Source organism: Euphorbia lathyris, chromosome 2, assembly GCF_963576675.1.
Source record: "Euphorbia lathyris chromosome 2, ddEupLath1.1, whole genome shotgun sequence".
Lineage (NCBI taxonomy): Eukaryota > Viridiplantae > Streptophyta > Magnoliopsida > Malpighiales > Euphorbiaceae > Euphorbia > Euphorbia lathyris.
This window is the reverse complement of record NC_088911.1, coordinates 75690930-75710216: the sequence shown is the minus strand read 5'-3', so window position 1 is coordinate 75710216 and position 19287 is coordinate 75690930. Positions and strand designations below refer to the sequence as shown.

The 19287-nt window shown below is 38.6% G+C and overlaps 1 non-coding gene across 1 annotated transcript; it reads left to right on the top strand.

Moving 5' to 3' along the window:
- The first annotated feature begins 5757 nt into the window (after nucleotides 1–5757).
- On the top strand, nucleotides 5758–5864 carry LOC136221266 (small nucleolar RNA R71). The gene has a single exon (XR_010685041.1). It is a non-coding gene; the product is annotated as a small nucleolar RNA R71 (small nucleolar RNA).
- The last annotated feature ends 13423 nt before the right edge of the window (nucleotides 5865–19287 follow it).

Sequence of the window (19287 nt, the reverse complement as noted above, 5' to 3'; positions counted from 1 at the left end):
GCATATTTGCAAGCTCTTCAAGAGAGGTTTGCAAGCCACTCACTTGGTAGTTCATGATGAACTGTGAGTAACTCTCAGGGAGGGACTGAAGAAGTAAGTTTATACTTAGTTCATGATCCATCGCATCTCCAATACTAGAAAACTTGGTGATAAGGCCGATCATCTTGACACAATGTGCCATTATAGATGTGCCCACCTACATCTTGCATCTATATAACTGTTTTGTTATCTCGTAACATTCGCACCGAGTTTGATTCACAAATAACTCTTTTAGGTGCTTGACCATGGAATAGGCATCCATATCTGCATGTTGCCTTTTCAATTCCGGTGTCATAGATGCAAGTATGATGTCTCCCGCTTGATCGTCATCAGCCTTATGCTTCAAGTAAGCATAAAATTCTTAGTAGGGAGCACCATTCGTTGGGTAAGGGGGTATCGGTGTATCAAGTACATACCCTTTCTTCTCGAACTTCAAAACGATTTTGAGGTTGAGGTACCAGTCGGTGAAATTTGAACTGTTCAACTTGTTATCGGTAAGTATGTTTTGCAGATTGGTGTTAGTCATGATTTTAAGAGTGATTAATTAAACCTGAGAGTGAGAAAGAGTAAACGTATGTTATTCATTTGCTTTAAAGTATATCAATCTAAAATTATAGGCCTTTTAGTTTATTTTAGATCGCTCCCACTATTTTGCCAAATTAATAGCCCTCCATATTAATTCGAAGAATTTCACAAATCCTTTAGTGAGCTAGGATCCTAACTCCCGAGATTTCTCCTTGAGTTTACTCAACAAGCTAGTCTCATTCGTTAGGTAGATTCATGTAATCAATCACATCTTTAATGTGATTCCTAGGTTATTGGGTTACTAACCACATTAGTAACTAATATGCTATTCATCTTAATCCCAGCCGTATTGCCCATTAGTTTATGAAAACATGAGTTTACTCATCCAATTATCATAATCTAATTTAAGTATTACCCCATATTCATGAAAAATGATTTTCGATAATTCAGGTGTTACCATAAGACCCCGAGCTTGAGTTTACTCAACAACCCAAAGGCCCTCAGTACTGCCGGCTGAATTATAATATTAGGGAGGGGCAACCGATTTTAATAACTTGCTTATTTACTTAACTTTTAATGAGGGATTTTATTTTAAGTCCCATAATCTAACTTAGTCTTGATTTGCTTTAGCATACATCAGACAGATACATTGGTGTTATGGACATATTATCTAAATTATTCCGTCGAGCCAGAGACGGAATAAAAGGCCAAACCTAGGGAAATACTAACTATTACATATTTCTCTTTAGGCCCTCCGTCTTCTCCATGGCGCCTTGAAATTACATATTAATTTCTATTCTACTAAAGAAAACTTTAATTAAATTGAAGGGCGAGAAATTACAATAGATAGTAGAAAGGCAGGACTCGCATGCCCTATTTAAAAAATACCAAAAGACTAAAAGAGGGTCCAAATATGTCCACAACTCCAAACATGCATAGACTCAATTAAATAAATTTAATTGGTTGATTACATAAATACTTTATGTAATATTTAGGTTAATCACATTAACACATCAATTAACTTTCATCCAATTTTACTTCTAATAGTTTCGTATGTTCTATATTAACCTTTTAGATTAATATAACTATACAAAACTTTAATTTATGCATGTCCCAATTATTTTGATTTCAATTCATTTAATACTTTTGATTTACAAATAGGTAAAAAAACTTTTAAATAAATTTTCATTCGATAATCAAAACAGAAAACTATTAATTTCTGAAACATATATATATATATATATATATATATACACACACAAATATTTTAAAACGATTTTAAAATAAGTGGGTCTCGGGCCGGGCCCGAGGACGCGGCTGCTGCCGTTTGGCAGCAGCCCTAATGCGACTGGTCTGCCGCTGCCTTGCGGCAGCGGCGGCCAGCCGCCGCGCGGTTGCTGCTGCGGGGCAGCAACCGTGTGACAATAGCCGGGTTGCGCTTGTCCTCCTATTTTTTTTAATTTTAAATTATATATATATATATATATATATATATATATATATATATCAGTTTTAAAACGGTTTCAAAACGATTTTCAGAAAATAAGAAAACCTATTATAGATTTTCTGTTTTATCTTTAGAATCAATAAAATTAACTTTTATCAATCTAACTATAAAATTGATAGATTTTGTTATAATGATTATCAACCGAAATAATTAGGAACATATGCATAAACTATTTTAATTAACAATTAATTAAAACTTATTTATCTTTAGAACTAATTAATCAAAACAGTTTTGTTAATTAACCTAACTATAAATATTTATTCAACCTGATTGAAAAACTTCTAAATTTTCATATATGAAATAACGGATTTAACGCAGACTCTGATACCAATGAAGGAAAATAGGCAAACGTATAGCAGCGGAAATATAAAAAATTTAACCTATTTCCATTAACCCAAGATCCGTTAATCGTTATTTCATATAAAGAGGGATAAAAGAAATACCTTTCAGAAGTTCTATCTACCGTTGCAAACGAAGTGCCCACAACTTTTACTTCGAGTTCCCGAACACAAAACAAAAACAATGGAAGATCAAGTTAGAATCAACCGTTTATAACAACCAAAGTAGATTGTCTCTAATTAATCAACACAAGATCAAGGATAAAGAGAAATAGATGAAAATCAATTGAACAGAAGGAAGCGGTAGATAATCTCGTCCTCGAACAAGGGGATCGAAATTCTCTCCCTTGGATTGCTTGGGGATTTCGAAAATCACTATATGGGGGTATTTATAATCTCTTGTATCTAATCCCTAGTTAGATAGAATTAGGTTATTGAATAAGAATTCAATTCGGAATAGAATTCTTAATTATTATCTATTAATATATCTAAATATAAAGATAATAATAATAACCTTATTGGATAATAATAGGAGTAATATAATCTAATTAAAACTCCTAATTTAATTATCCTTTTATTAATTTAATTCATAATCCTAATCTAATTAGGACTGATAAAATCAAATTAATTATTTATGTATTAATACATAAATTTTGCCCCCTACAGTTACTGGGCCCTATTGGGCTTAGTCGGGCTTCCATCAATTAATTGACATCTGTTTCTCTTTTGGGTTCCAAGTCTTATGTGTGACCCATTAGGTTCTTATTGCTTCTAGCCGTATGCAGCTATTAAATTAATTTTCAAAGAATTATATTTAATCTTTGCATAACGGAATGATGTACGAAAAATGTGATTGGCAAGTCTGTAATCATTCCCCCAGAGCTATAAGAAGACAGGTTGATTCTGTCGTTGACCTTTCCGTATTAGTTATAGTATAATTCGATCCTTTATCAACTACGTCCTTGAACTGAATCTTATGACTATGGATAATGTCAAGTCATATATAGCGAGACGTTCATTTTACTTGTACAGGCCGAGTCAACTCCAATTAGATAGGTTAAGAGAAATCTGCATTTCAATCTTAAGCTATCACCTTGCAAGGATTTAGAGTCAAGTCTTCCATAAGCGATCCATGGACATATCTCCCATTTATCGGGAGTGATAAATGCTCAATCCAATGTATAACTATCCCGCAATTACTTCCTGTGATACCCAACGTCTGCTGTTCACACCCCAGAGTCATCTCTGTTAAGGATCGTGTTACAACAGGATCAAAGCGTCACATTCCGTAATCCAGAATTACTAATTAACATTCCTTTGAGTCTGAGGATTACTTATACCTATTAATACCAATGAGATGAACAGGTGACAAGGATGAATCTACCCATCCTGTTATCTCAAGTCGGGTCTCCAATCCTAATGAACTTATTTTCATCGTATCCATGTAACTCTCCAGATATCTGTATATATGAAGCTTGTGAGATCAGCATTCTGTCGGGATAGAAGACATTGTTACATGCAAGTCTCAACAGTGATATGTCAATCCTTAACATATTACTTGACTTGGGGTGGTTTTAAGTTTATTAGTTTATTATAAAGTTTCGTCTCACTTCATGCTTTTATGAACACTTTATAATCACTTTAAACAAACTTACGGATTTCCTTTTATTAGACTTTATTTAGTTCTTAAAAGGGATTGCCTTTATATAGTTATGAAAACACATCTCATTAAAACAAACGATATAAAGAACACTTCATTTACATTAAGTTCGTATCCTAGAACAATTGTCTATAGGACACTAAACCCCAACACAGTGACAACCCTCTTTACTTTCTAACTCAATGTCTACATCCGAAGGCTCTTCCTCTTCTAGTTCAATATTCAAATTCTTGTCTTCATTTTCCTGAAAAGTATTCTCAACCAAAGAGTCAGTTAGGCTCAGAAAATTACAACATTCATCATCAACAGGAAATTTCATAGATTTTAAAATATTGAATTCTACTTCCTCATTCTGCAATCGGAGAATTAATTTACCCCCTTCAACATCAATCAGTGTCCGCCCTGTGTCGAGGAAAGGCCTCCCTAGTAAGATAGGGACCTGATCATCTTCTTCGATATCCATTATCACAAATTCAGCCGGGAAGATGAACTGATCTACCTTGACCAAGAGGTCTTCCACCACTCCTACCGGACGCCTTATCTACCTGTCAGCCAGCTGTATTGTGACTGATGTTGGTTTCAGATCTCCCATTCCCAATTTCCTGTAAACAGACAAAGGCATCAGATTAATGCTTGCGCCAAGATCACATAGAGCACGTTAAAAGTGAACTTTGCCTATTGTACAGGGTATGCTAAAACTACCAGGATCCTTAAATTTTTTTGGAAGTGGATTTGTGAGCATTGCAGAACATTCCTAGCTTAGCATTACAGTCTCATGATCTCCTAATTTTCTCTTTTTAGAGATCAATTCTTTCAAAAAAATTCCATACACAGGCATATTCTCAAGAAGTTCTAGAAATGCAAGGTTAATCTCTATTTTCTTAAACACATTCAACATCTTGGAATAATCCTTGTCTAACTTAGCTCTCCTAGAAGTAGGATAAGGCAAGGCTACCTGTGTTGGTGGTACAGCAGTGTCAGTTAACGAAGCTGGATCAGAAACACTTATTTGTGGAGCAGGAGGGGTAGACGAGATATTACCAGGAATGGGGTCTGAGGCCCCGTCTCGTTGAGGCAAAAAATTTGGTCCACTTACCTGTGTTCTGCTCCTAAGCGTGATTGCTCGTGCTTCCTCTTCCACCAACTCACTGACCTGCTTTTGAAGTCTTTGGCAGAAAACTTCATTGTGTGCCAACCTATCTTCTGTGGCACTCAAGATCTCCATCAGGACATCTATACTTCTCTCCAATTCAGTCTCAGAACCTGAACCTCAGTATCTGTCCTGCTGCCAATGCGTGCTATTTGACCCATACTGTTTCAGATAATGGACATGTTCTAGTACCATTGGGCACTCCACGCTCTTGTGCCCTCCGCTGCAAACCTCACAGCTTGCTACTGGTTCTGGTGATTTCAGGTGACTTCCCAACAGATCCATTTTTTCTGTAAGTGCTGCTATCTGAGGATTTGATTCTGAAGATATTCTAGGGAACTTCTTAGCTTTTGTGCCTCTTCTCGGAGCCGGCTTCTCAACTTGCCAACATGCACTCCATTCAGCTAATTCTTTCATCAGATTGTAAGCCTGCACCGTAGTCTTGTTGAATAGATTTCCTCCCGCTGCTGCATCTAGAAAGGCGCGGCTGACAGGAGATATTCCTGAATAGAACATGTCAACAAGCTGGTACCACTGGTAACCATGGTGGGGGCACCGTCTTAACAACCTCTGGAACCTCTCCCAGGCTAAATGCAGGTTCTCACTATCGGACTGCCTAAACGAGGTGATTTCGCTTCTGAATTGTGCAGTCTTTGATGGAGGGAAGTACTTTGCTAGGAACGTTGATACTGTAGTGTCCCAATCAGTGAGAGAGCCCGGCTCGACGGATTGTAGCCATTCTACAGCTTCTTCTTTCAAAGAAAATCTGAACAGCTTCTGGAAGATTTGTTCAGATGTGATGTCTTCGCACTTGAAGGTGCTGCAGTATTCAACGAATTTGTCAAGATGTGAGTTAGGATCTTTGTAGTAATCCCCACCGAACTGTCCCGAGTTCTGAATCATCTGAATCATTGCTGGTCTGATTTCAAATGACGTTGCTGTTATTGCCGGGTCTAGGATGCCAGAGGTGCTTGTAGGCCGCTTTGCCTTCAACAACTCCATGACCAAAAGATCTTCGGCCATTGTGTCCTCCTTTTATGTCCTGCAAGAACAGTTTCAGCTTAAGAATCAAGATGCAATGACGAGTGATCCGTAGACCCTCAATTCTAGGAATCACAAACAATTATATAAACCTTTCGCTAAGAGTTACTAGTTATAAACAAAAATACTCCCCGACAATGGCGCCAAAAACTTGATGCTCGTAAAGCATATAACAATAAATAGGACAAGTGAATCCTATCGTAGCAAGTAGTATAGTGCTTAAGCACGAGATCAAACCACAAGGACTATCTTTTACAACTAGTCGACCTAAGGTAGGTAAACGCAATTGTTCGGAAGGTTGAATATGATGTAGAGTGATTAAAGAGTTAAATTCGTAAAATAAAAGATAGAAGCTATTGAAGAAGTAGGATTCGAATTAATTGATGGAACAATCCAGGATGGGGATGCTCTTAATTGGATTCCATGTATAATTTACTGGGATTCAGTTGTATATCCTAATGATAACCGACGGTAATCACCTAATGTACCACATGAATATGGACAATCATATGTAGTCTATTCACATGCAGTTGGTTGACGGCTTGATTAGGCATATAACCCAGGGCATGCAAAGCATTAGGTCCTGTGGTGATTGAGGCTAAAGCCGTAGCCCAGCCACTAAACCGCACTCCTAGTGGTCTCTAGCGAGGTTAGATTATGCTAATTCAGATTAGATAGTTCCTTGGTCAGGTAACCATCTATCAGTAATCCTATATTTGTCAGATTCCAGGAATTAGGTTCAGTAATTTCAGGCTAGTTGATCATCATCGAATCTCATTCTAACCACGATCATGTTTCTGATAAACTCGGACATTAAGCATGCATAATCTAATCAATTGGAAGTAACTCCATACACTGAATCCCTAATCATACATGGTCAAGCAATCAATCTCATCCCCATCCTAGATAGGATGAGGATTAGTTCATAATTAAAACAACCAAATCATTAACACACAATTCATCCACAAAAATCACCATTAATTTAAACAAGCAAAGAGTAAAAGATAATTAAGGGAATTAGAAATCCAAAACCCGAAAGTGTCTGATTCTGATTACAAAATGGGGAGAGATTTCTCTCCTCAATCAATCTTCAAAACGAGTTCCAAGCAAAATAATTCAAGCTAAAGTTATCATAAAATTTGTTCAAAAGAAAAAGGGAGAAGATGAAGGAAGAAAGAAAAGAATAATAGCAAAAGAAGCAAACCCTAACAAAAGAGGCATAATGTTCTATTTATAGTGCTAGGTGTTTTTAGGGGGTATTTTGGACATTTTCGGAACAAGATTCGCGCCCTAGAGGTGAGAAGACGCTGGGAAATTACTTCCCAGCGTCTCGTCTCGACGAGACGAAAAGGTGTCTCGACGAGACACTGGGCGTCTCGTCGAGACACCACGCGATGGTTCCCTTTTGGGAACCATCGGTCCGCCTCATCTCGCCGAGACAGGCTGTGTCTCGACGAGACGAGGGCCTGTCTTGTTGGGGTTTATGTCCTATAGACAATTGTTTTAGGATATAAATATTAATGAATAAATTGTTTATTTAGTCATTTGTTTAATCAGATATATAGCATTAATATGTAACCATATATAAGGCACAAATCTTTCATAAAGAAAGTAACCCTAAGTTTATTTAAGTAGTTGTAAAGTGTTCATACAAGCATGAAGTGAGACTGTACTTTACAATAGACCAATAGACTTAAAGTGAACCCAAGTCAAGTAATATGTTATACGGATTGTCATATTGCTGTTGAGACTTGCATGTAACAGTGTTTTCTGTCGAGACAGAAAGGTGATCTCACAAGCTTTAGATATTCTGATATCTAGACAGTTACATGGATCTGATGAAGGAGTTCATTAGAATTGGGACCCGACTTGAGATAACAGAATGGAGTGATTTATCTAATGTGTCAACTGTTCATCTCATCGGTATTAGTAGGTATAACTAATCCTCAGACTCAAACATTCATTAATTAGTAATTCTGGATTGCGGAGTCTGATACTTTGATTCTGTGCGAGCACGATCCAATAGGTGAGAGCCTAGGGTGTGTGAGAGCAGGGTTGGGTATCACGCGAAGTAATTACAGAATGATTAATGTCAGATTGAGCATTCGTCACTCCCGATAAATGGGAGATATATCCAAAGGGCCGCTTGTGGTGAATTGACTGAAATCCTTGCAAGGTGATACAGTTAAGAGTAGAAATAAACATTTCACTTAACTTATCTTTCAGAGTGAATTCAACCTGTACAAGTAAAACCGGACTCTTCGTTATATGTAACCTTGACACATTCCATGGTTATAAGGAATTGACCGACATGATATAGTTGATGAAGGATCGTATTATACTGTACCTAATACAGAAAGGTTAACGTCAGTTATCAACCTGACTTCTTAATTGCTCTGGGGGAATATCATAGGTTCTGCTAGTAACAACTCGCGACAGTATTCCGTTATATACATGTTGGAATTAATCGTGATGAATAATTTCAAAGGATATATACGGCTAGTAGCAATAAAGAACCTGATGGGTCGCATATGGGACTTAGAATCGGAGGACGAAAACGCAATTAGCGAGACATACACATATGGGCCGAAATTTATATATTAGTTAGGGATATTAATTTAGTTTAATAATTGTAATTAGATTATGATTATAAATTAAACTAAAGAATTATCCGATAATATTAATTGGATGTTTTATGCAATTAAAACTCTAATTAATTATCCCTAACATTAATTAATTATTAATTTGATTAATAATAATTATCTAAATATAATTAATTATTGTTTAGATAATATTAAAGTGTTTATTTAATTATCTAATTAGGAATCCTATTCAGAATAAGATTCCAATTAATTAAATTCCTAACACAACTGGGATTAGGGTTTTGAGAAGTCTATAAATAGACTCCCTAACCCCAGATTTCGGTCAACCCTATTCAGAAGAGGAAGGAATCGCTTCGTCGTCGTCTCGGCTAATCTACATTATTTCTTACTCCCTCTTGGATCTCGTATCGATTTCTGTTAGAGGCAATCATTGCGATTGCTATTCATTAAGGTTGATTACTAATCGTCTATCTTTTCTGTGTTGTTTCTTTTGTTGTTCGTGATACACGGATTAAGAGTTGTGGGCACTTCGTTTGCAACTGTAGATAGTTCTTCAGAAAAGGTATTTCACTTTATCCATCTTTATATGAAATAACAATTAACAGATCTTGGAGAAAGGAAATAGATAAAATAGATAAAATTTTATTATTCCGCTGCGCCTAGGCTTGTCTATTTTCCTTCATTGGTATCAGAGACTATGTTAATCTGTTATTTCATATATATAAATAAAAGGGTTTTTCAATCGGATTGAATAGATTTATTATTAGGTTAATTAATAAATTTGATTTTTTTAATTAATCTAAAGATAAATGGTTAAGATGAGATTAAGATATACGTGTTTTGTGCATTAAGGGTTTAACCGTTTGAATCGTTAAAAGAGTTAATTCGATTAATCTTTGAAAAAAAAATTTGATTTTGTTAACGATTTAAGCGAAACGGTTAGAATCGATTAATTATCGATATATATTTGGAATAGGTTATATATATAAATATAAATTAGTTTATTATATTATATATATAAAAGTTTGATGACTAGTGGAGAATTTCCGATTAGCTTCCTTCCCTGTGGGGGCATCGTTGGGTTCGACGGGGGGAACCTCCAATGCCAAAGTCAGTATAGAATATGGAGGAATAAACTGAATTGACAAAGTAGGGTTTCTAGGATTGTGAGAATGTGTACCTTGATAGCTTGAGATGCAAGCTATATATAGTCATGAAGTTGTAACCTTTAGTAACTAGAAAGTCTCCATTAATGCTTCATTAATGGCGGTTATTGGTTTCCTTTAAGTATGTCCGTTAGCTCATTAATTGCCTTTATTGAGGAATCAGCTCAGCTGTTCAGTTGGCGGATCGAAGGGTGATGGCGAATCTAACGTAGGTTTGACTACGGATCTCGTGTGGTGGAGTCTTGGTGATCCGCCCATCGGATGTCTTCGTTTGATACGCCATGGCCTTCTTTGACCGGTTCGATACGCGGTCGTTTGGGTAAATATCTCCTTTGATCCCATGGATAATATCCCGATGTTATCAGAAGCCCCCTTAAAGTTCCTTTAAAGTCCTTTAGGGCTTTTGAGCTTCTTCGCGCGCCGTCATGATGATTCGCATTGATGGCTACTCTGTTCAATGCCATTCGTTGGGTGACAGGTGTCATAGGCGCTCTGCTCGAGGGAAGAGAAAACACCTTCTTCCCCCTCCCTTTTCTCTTTCTACTTCATTTGCGTCTTTTCTCTTTCGTCTTCCTTTGAGCTTTTTACAGAGCTTTTTCCGGAGTTTCAGAATCCTCAAAGCCTTTAACTCTCATGTAAGTGAATCCTTTCGCTCTGTTTTCTGAATGTTTAGGAGTTCTTCTTCTTCTTCTTCTTCTTCTTCTTCTTCTGAGTCTACCTTCGAACTTTTTAATTTGACCACTTCATCTGAAACTGTAATTAGCTGGACTTCTTCTTCGAAAAATTCCGATTCTTCCGAAGGTACTCCCAGTTGTGACCTAGCCGAGTTGTGTAACTCAGTGTGTAGTAACTATAGAACTCGTTTAGGTAGGACTCAGAATCTTCCCGTCACCATTTCTTGCATTGCTCCGGCAATAGATTCTAGGCAGTTTTCTGGGATGGAGGCTTCTTCTTCAGCCCCGTCTAGGAAAAAAGCGCCATGTGCGGAGTCCACTCTATCTCGTATGAGCGCCGCGGATCTAGTGAATCTGGCGGATCGCTTTCCATGGATTAAGAATTACGAGACTAAGTTGGCGGCTGCTCATCAGCGACCCAACTGTCCGCCAAGTGGATATTTGTCTGTGTACAGTTGTCACGTAGAAAGAGGGTTCCGGCTTCCTCTTCCTAAGATGACGGCGGACATCTTGGCATACTTTGGGATCACTGTTTGCCAGCTGCATCCAAATGGCTGGTTAGATCTGGCTCTGGATTGTTATTTGGCTTCGAACTTAAGGATAGTATGTAACCCTCGTGTCTTTCGGTCTCTTCACAAACCAACGAAGCGAAAGGCCGAATCTTTCCTCACTTTCGCTAAATTCAAAACTTATTCGCCCTTCTGCGGTAAGATGTCAAATGTCCATCTTTGGGATGAAAGATTTTTCTTTGTAAAGATAAGAGAGGGCGAATCTCTAGGATTTCCGTCGGTTTGGAATGCCAAACCTTTGCATATGGCTGGAGACATGCGTATATTGACGGACAGTGATGAGGAAGTGGCGGATCTCTTGAAAAGTATCAAGGCGGATGCCTGGACATACGCTGACGCCTTGGACTTTATGATGAATGACATTCCCTTGATCCGCCGGGAAGGGGACAAGATCTCTTACGTGAAGTTTACACAACTTGATGAAGGTAACTTTGTTTTTCCTTGAACCTTGATTATTTTACTGTTCCCTTGTCAGGGGTTTGTCTGAGGCCAGTCGCGCCCTTGTAGAGATACGCAAGAAATAGAAGGAGGAAGAGGCTCGAAAGAAGGGGTAGGTAGCGGATCCTCGTAAGAGTTCTGAGAAACGTCCTGCCGACGATTTGGTTGATCCTCCTCTCCCAAAGAAGAAAAAGTCTGTGTTTAGCAGTGGAGGGAAGCTACTGGCGGATGCCATAAGAGCCGAGAAACCAATGGCGAGGCTTGAAGAGGTGCGTCTATTTTATCATTTTCTCTTCTTTTTACTTGGATCTTATTTTCTGCTTTTTAATGCCTGCATAGTTGGTGAAGCCGGACTTAGGAGGTTACTGGTCTGCCAAATATGGTGACAAAGGATCTCTAAGGAATGAATCCGTCATCAATGATCTGGACGAAGCTCTTGGTCAACTTGGTGAGGTACGGGAGAGTCAAAATAAGATCCCGGGATCAGCCCATGTCCAGATGGGGAAAACAGAGCTTCTTACGGTAAGTTTCTTCTATCTCTTTTTGCATCTTTGGATGAAAGAGTGATCTCCTTGAGGGAGAGTTTGCTGTTATTCTTTTGTTTGAATTGGCTTTTGCCTTGATAGGTATACACCTGCATGCGTGCTATGGAAGCGGATCTCCTTCAACGAGTGGCGGACAAGGCGACCATAGAAAGGTTAGAGAAGGAGGTCGCTGTTACCAACGCGAATGCGGCTTCTGCCGTTGCTCTTAATGAGAGTAAGGATGCCGAGATCCCTAGATTGAAGGAGAAGATAGATGTGGATGCTAAAGAGCATAAGGCTGCCTTACTCGACACGGAGATCCTGGCAGGGGAACGAGCTTACTATTATGGCGAGTGGATCATGGCGTATGTTCAACTTGCTCACCCCGAGATTGATTTCACTGATCCGGAGTACGTGGTTCCTGACGTGGAGGTTTGCCTTAAGTATCGCAAAATTCCAAACGTCAAGGATTGCATCCGTGATCACATTCGCAAAGTGATGAATGGATCCGCCGAAGAGAGTAAACCCCTTGTTGATCTTGAACCAGAGGATCTTAATGAAGTGTCTCAGAAGGCGGGTGACAAGAATAAGGAGCTGATAACTGATAGTACCATTCCTCAGGAGGGTACTGTTTCTGTAGAGAAGGAAGCCCCACTGGAGGGCCCATCTGGTGTAAAAGATGCTAAGGAGGATGCTCCTTTAGATGTTTAGTTCTTTTGTAAAACTAAGTACAATTTTTAATCCTTGCTATAACCATTTACCTTTACTTTACGCTTTATGTTTTTCAGCAAGTAAATCTATAAGTTTTTAGGATTGAGTTGAAGTAGGTGGCCAGCCATACCTCAGAGTGTGAGCCTTTGTGAAGACTTGGAGCTTTTATTCCTTTAGAGGAAGTTAAGCTACCTTAGGCGATCGATTGGCTTCCTGTCTTTGAGGTGAATCGATCCGCCACTAGGACTTTGAACTCTTTTTTGGAAAGAGTGTAAAGATCTCACGTCTGTGAAATGTTTTAACTCTATCTCTGACGGGGATCAATTTGTTTCCTATCTTTGAGGTAGATAGATCCGCCGTTGAGATTGTTCTCCTATCTTTGAGGAGAAAGTAGTTTATGCCATGATAGCATTATCCTATGTGTGGGAATGCGTTTGTTGGCCCCCCTTCTTTTTTAATCTAGAATATTTATATTGCTACAAGAAAATACTTAAAAAAGAATTGATAGGACAAAAGTTGCTTTTTATTAAATGGCGATGTGCCTTATTACAGCAAGTGGGTCTTACATGTGAGCCTCATTAAAACCTTTAATAAGAAAAACCTCATGGGATAAAAACTTACTAAAGGAAAAAGAGTACTCAAGATTTTGATTACATTCTATTCTCTGGTGAAATATTTGCGGAGGTTCTGGATGTTCCACGTACGTGGCAGTGCGTTCCCCTCCATGTCTTGAATTTTAAACGCGGGGGATCCAATCTCGGTGATTATTCTGTATGGACCTGTCCAGGTGATCCCCAACATTCCTCTTCCTTCCATAGATTGGATTTTATCCGCCTTTTGGAGCACGAGATCTCCTACATTCAGACTTACAAGCTTTGCATTTTTATCATGATAAGCTGCGATCCATTGCTTGTAGGCTGCCATGCGTACATACGCCTTCTCTCTTTTCTCCTCCACTTGATCGAGACTTTATTTAAACCTTTGGCTATTTTCCTCCTCGCAATAGAATGCAACTCTGTCACTAGGGACCTGTATTTCAACAGGGATTACAGCTTCCACGCCATGAGAAAGGGCGAATGGTGTCTCGCCCGTGGCCATTCATGGAGTGGTCCGGTACGCCCATAGGACGCTCATTAACTGATCCGCCCATTTTTTATCATGCTCCCCCAACCTTTTCTTTATTCCTTTAACGATCGTCCGATTTGTAACCTCGGTCATCCCATTAGATTGGGGATAGTAAACAGAGGTGAACCTGTTTTGAATACCCAGCTTTTCACAGAAAGTTTTGAACTCTCCACAATTGAATTGCGTCCCATTATCAGTGATAATCGTGTGGGGAACCCCGTACCTTCCCACAATATTATCTTTGACGAACTCCACCATTCGTTCGGTATTGATAGAGGAGACAGCTTCGGCCTCTACCCATTTAGTAAAATGATCCACAACCACCACCACATACTTTCTTTGTCTTTTGGTAGGAGGAAAGGGACCAACGATATCAATTCCCCAAACTGCAAAGGGTCGACCTTCGATGATGGGCCTTTGAAGGTGTTTAGCTGTGTGGGATTCATTTACATGCACCTGGCAATTATGACAAGACTCCACTAACTTTTAGGCATCAAGTTCTGCTGTGGGCTAATAAAATTCTGCTAACGTGGACTTCTTCAAGATGGAGGCAGATGCCTCATGGGCTCCACATGTGCCTTCATGCAACTCTTTTAGGATCTGTTGTCCCTCTTCTGTCACGATGCATTTCAACCAGGGGTGGCCAAAAGACTTTCTGTATAAGCAATCATTTATCATGGAGAAATAAGCGGCCTTCCTTACCGTCCGTCGAGCTTCTTCTTTGTCCTGTGGCAAGGTGCCATCTATCAGGTACTGGCGAATAGGTGACCTCCAATCACTTTCGACGGATGCAAGTAAGGATACCTCTTCTGAGGCGAATGCCGGTGCTGTCTTGACCTCGAACGGGCACTGTAGATCCGCCCAATGCTCCTTGCTTGAAGCCATTTTAGCTAGGTGATCGGCCTCGGTGTTAGATCCTCGGGGAACATGGATCAGTTCCCACTTGGTTTCTTTGGCTTCGAGGTGGTTCAACAATTTCTTAACCTCTTCAACATATTTGGCCAGAATGTCATCTTTCACTTCAAAATTTTTGATTACCTAGTTGACCATTAATTTGGAATCACTGTAGATTACGATCCGCTCGGGAGTGATTTCCTTCAACAGGCGTAGTCCCAATATTAAGGCCTCGTACTCCGCTGCATTGTTGGTTGCGAGGAAGTCCAATTTTGCTGCGTAGTGCAGTTTTATATATTGGGGACCCTTGATCACGATGCCTATACCTGCTCTTTCCGCCGAAAAAGCCCCATCTGTATACATCGTCCATTCTTCGACCTTAGATTTGGGGAGATTCATACCTTCTTCAGTGAATTCATTCACAAAGTCTGCCAAGACTTAACTTTTCAGAGCAGATTGACTTTCGTAACGAACATCAAATTCGCCTAAGCGAATCGCCCATTCCATCAATCTCCCCGAGGTTTCTGGCTTTTGCAATACTTTCCTCATGGGTATGCTGGTGCGGACTATGACAGTATGTGCCTGAAAGTAGGGCCTGAGACGTATTGAGGTGGTGACAACGGCCAGTGCCATTTTATCCAATTTGGAGTATCGGGTCTCGGTGTCTTTTAACACTTTACTCACATAATAGATCAGATATTGTTGTCCATCCTCTTCCCTGATCATGACTGTGCAAACAGCTTTATCTGTAACTGAAACATACATGTAAAGATTCTCACCTTTCAAGGGCCGACTCATCAGAGGTGGTTCCGTGAGAAATCGCTTGATCCCTTTGAAGGCTTGCTTACAGTCCTCATTCCACTCGAATGTCTTTTGCTTTTTGATCACCTCATAGAAGGGTTGACATCTGTGAGCCAAACAGGAGATGAACCTGCCCAAGGCCACGATACGCCCATTCAGACGTTGCACCTCTCTGATGTTCTGTGGTGTTTTCATATCCAGGACTGCTTTAACTTTATCTGGATTTGGGCTCACTCCTTTCTGGCTGATCATGAATCCCAAGAATTTTCCATATGTCACCCCAAAGGTACATTTCTCTGGATTCAATTTAATGTTGTGATGTCGGAGTACACCTAGGATCTCCCTTATATCATCTGCGTGCTTTTCCACAGTGGAACTTTTGATGATCATATCATCCACGTAGACAGAAAAGTTATTACCTTTGCTTTCTTCGAATATTTTGTTCATCATCCGCTGATAGGTCGCCCCTGCATTTTTAAGCCCAAAGGGCATGACCTTGAAGCAGTAGGTTGCTTGGTGCGTCACGAACGAAGTTTTGATTCTGTCGGAAGGCTCCATCGGGATCTGGTGATAACTCGACTTCACATCAGTGAAGGAATACATGGCGTGTCTCGCAGTTCCATCTACTAGAATATCAATACATGGTAGAGGGTAGTTGTCTTTGGGATAAGCTTTGTTGAGATCTGTGAAGTCAATACACATGCGGTATGATCCGCCTGCCTTTTTGACTAGCACCACATTCGCCAGCCATTGTGTGTAAAGTACTTCTTCGATGGCGTCCGCCTTTTTAAGCTTAGCAATCTCCTTTTCTATTACTTTCTGTCTTTCAGGACCATGATTCCTTCGCTTTTGTGCTATTGGGACTGCGTCCTCGGCAATATTGAGCTTATAAGTGATCACATCTGGATTAATTCCTGGGAGAATCTCATCCTTCCATGCAAAAACGTCTTCTGACTCATGGAGAACCTTTGTAATGGCCTCCTTAATCTCACCTCTTAGCCCTTTAGCAATTCGTATCTGCTTTTCATCCGCCATAAGGTACATTTCTGTTTCACCCAGAGCCATTGTGACAAGTTCCTCTTCTTCCTCATCTTTAGACTATAGGCGAATCATCAAGGATGCCGAATACGTCTCCTGAGCAAATTTTTGAATTCCTCTGACCATTACTCCTCCTTTGGCCGTGGGGATGTAAATGGGGAGATGACGGATGTGTTGGGGTTTAGTGTCCTATAGACAATTGTTCTAGGATACAAACTTAATGTAAATGAATTGTTCTTTATATAGCCTAATTTCCAACAGTGGTATCAGAGCCATCGTTAAATCCGTTATTTCATACATGAAAATTTAGAAGTTTTCAATAGGATTGAATAAATATTTATAGTTAGGATTAATTAACAAATTGTTTTGATTAATTAATTCTAAAGATAAATAAGTTTTAATTAATTGTTAATTAAAACAGATTATGCGTATGTTACTAATTATTTTGGTTGATAATCATTATAACAAAATCTATTAGTTTTATAGTTAGATTGATAAAATCAGTTTTATTAATTCTAAAGATAAAACGGAAATCTATAGTAGTTTTTTCCTATTTTCTGAAAATCGTTTTAAAACCGTTTTAGAACTGATATATATATATATATATATATATATATTTAAAATCATTTTTATATTTAAATATATATGTTTCAGAAATTGATAGTTTTCTGTTTTGATTATCGAATGAAAATTTGTTTAAAAGTTTGTTTTACCAATTTGTAAATCAAAATGTTAAATGAATTAAAATCAAAATAATTGGGACGTGCATAATTAAAGTTTTGTATAGTTATATTAATCTAAAAATTAATATAAAAGATACGAAACTATTAGAAGTAAAATTGGATGAAAGTTAATTTGATATGTTAATGTGATTAACATAAATATTACATAAGATAGTTATGTAATCAACCAATTAAATTTATTTAATTGAGTCTATGCATGTTTGGAGTTATGGACATATTTGGACCCTCTTTAGTCTTTTGGTATTTTTGAAATAGGGCCTGCGAGTCCTGCCTTTCTACTATCTATTGTAATTTCTCCTCTCATCTGATTCCCTTCAATTCAATTGAAGTTTTCTTTAGTAGTATAGAAATTAATATGTAATTTCAAGGCGCCATGGAGAAGACGGAGGACCTAAAGAGAAATATGTAATAGTTAGTATTTCCCTAGGTTTGGCCTTTTTATTCCGTCTCTGGCTCGACGAAATAATTTAGATGATATGTCCATAACGCCAATGTATGTGAATGTATGTGTCTGATGTATGCTAAAGCAAATCAAGACTAAGTTAGATTATGAGACCTAAAATAAAATCCCTCATTAAAAAGTTAAGTAAATAAACAAGTTATTAAAATCGGTTGCCCCTCCCTAATATTATAATTCAGCCGGCAGTGCTGAGGGCCTTTGGGTTGTTGAGTAAACTCAAGCTCGGGGTCCTTTCGGTAACACCTGAATTATCGAAAATCATTTTTCATGAATATGGGGTAATACTTAAATTAGATTATGATAATTGGATGAGTAAACTCATGTTGTCATAAACTAATGGGCAAGACGGTTGGGATTAATATGAATAGCATATTAGTTACTAATGTGGTTAGTAACCCAATAACCTAGGAATCACATTAAAGATGTGATTGATTACATGAATCTACCTAATGAATGAGACTAGCTTGTTGAGTAAACTCAAGGCGAAATCTCAGGAGTTAGGATCCTAGCTCACTAAAGGATTTGTGAAATTCTTCGAATTAATATGGAGGGCTATTAATTTGGCAAAATAGTGGGAGCAATCTAAAATAAACTAAAAGGCCTATAATTTTAGATTGATATACTTTAAGCAAATGAATGACATACGTTTACTCTTTCTCACTCTCAGGTTTAAATTAAACCCACTCTTATAATCATGACTAACACCGATCTGCGAAACATTATTACCGATAACAAATTGAATGGTTCAAACTTCACCGACTGGTATCGCAACCTCAAAATTGTTTTGAAGTTCGAGAGGAAAGGGTATGTACTTGATACACCGATACCCCCTTACCCAACAGATGATGCTCCCTACCAAGAATTTTATGCTTACTTGAAACATAAATCTGATGACGATCAAACGGGAGACATCATATTTGCATCTTTGACACCGGAAGTAAAAAGGCGACTACATTCAGATATGGATGCCTATTCCATGGTCAAGCACCTAAAAGAGTTATTTGTGAATGAAACTCGGTGCGAGCGCTTCGAAATAACCAAGGAGTTATATAAAAGCAAGATGCAGGTGGGCACATCTGTAATGGCACATTGTGCAAAGATGATCAGCCTTATCACCAAGTTTTCTAGTATTGGAGATGCGATGGACTATGAACTAAGTGAAAACTTACTTCTTCAGTCCCTCCCCGAGAGTTACTCATAGTTCATCATGAACTACCAAATGAGTGGCTTGCAAACCTCTCTTGTAGAGCTTGCGCATATGCTCGAGTCAGTCGAGCCCAT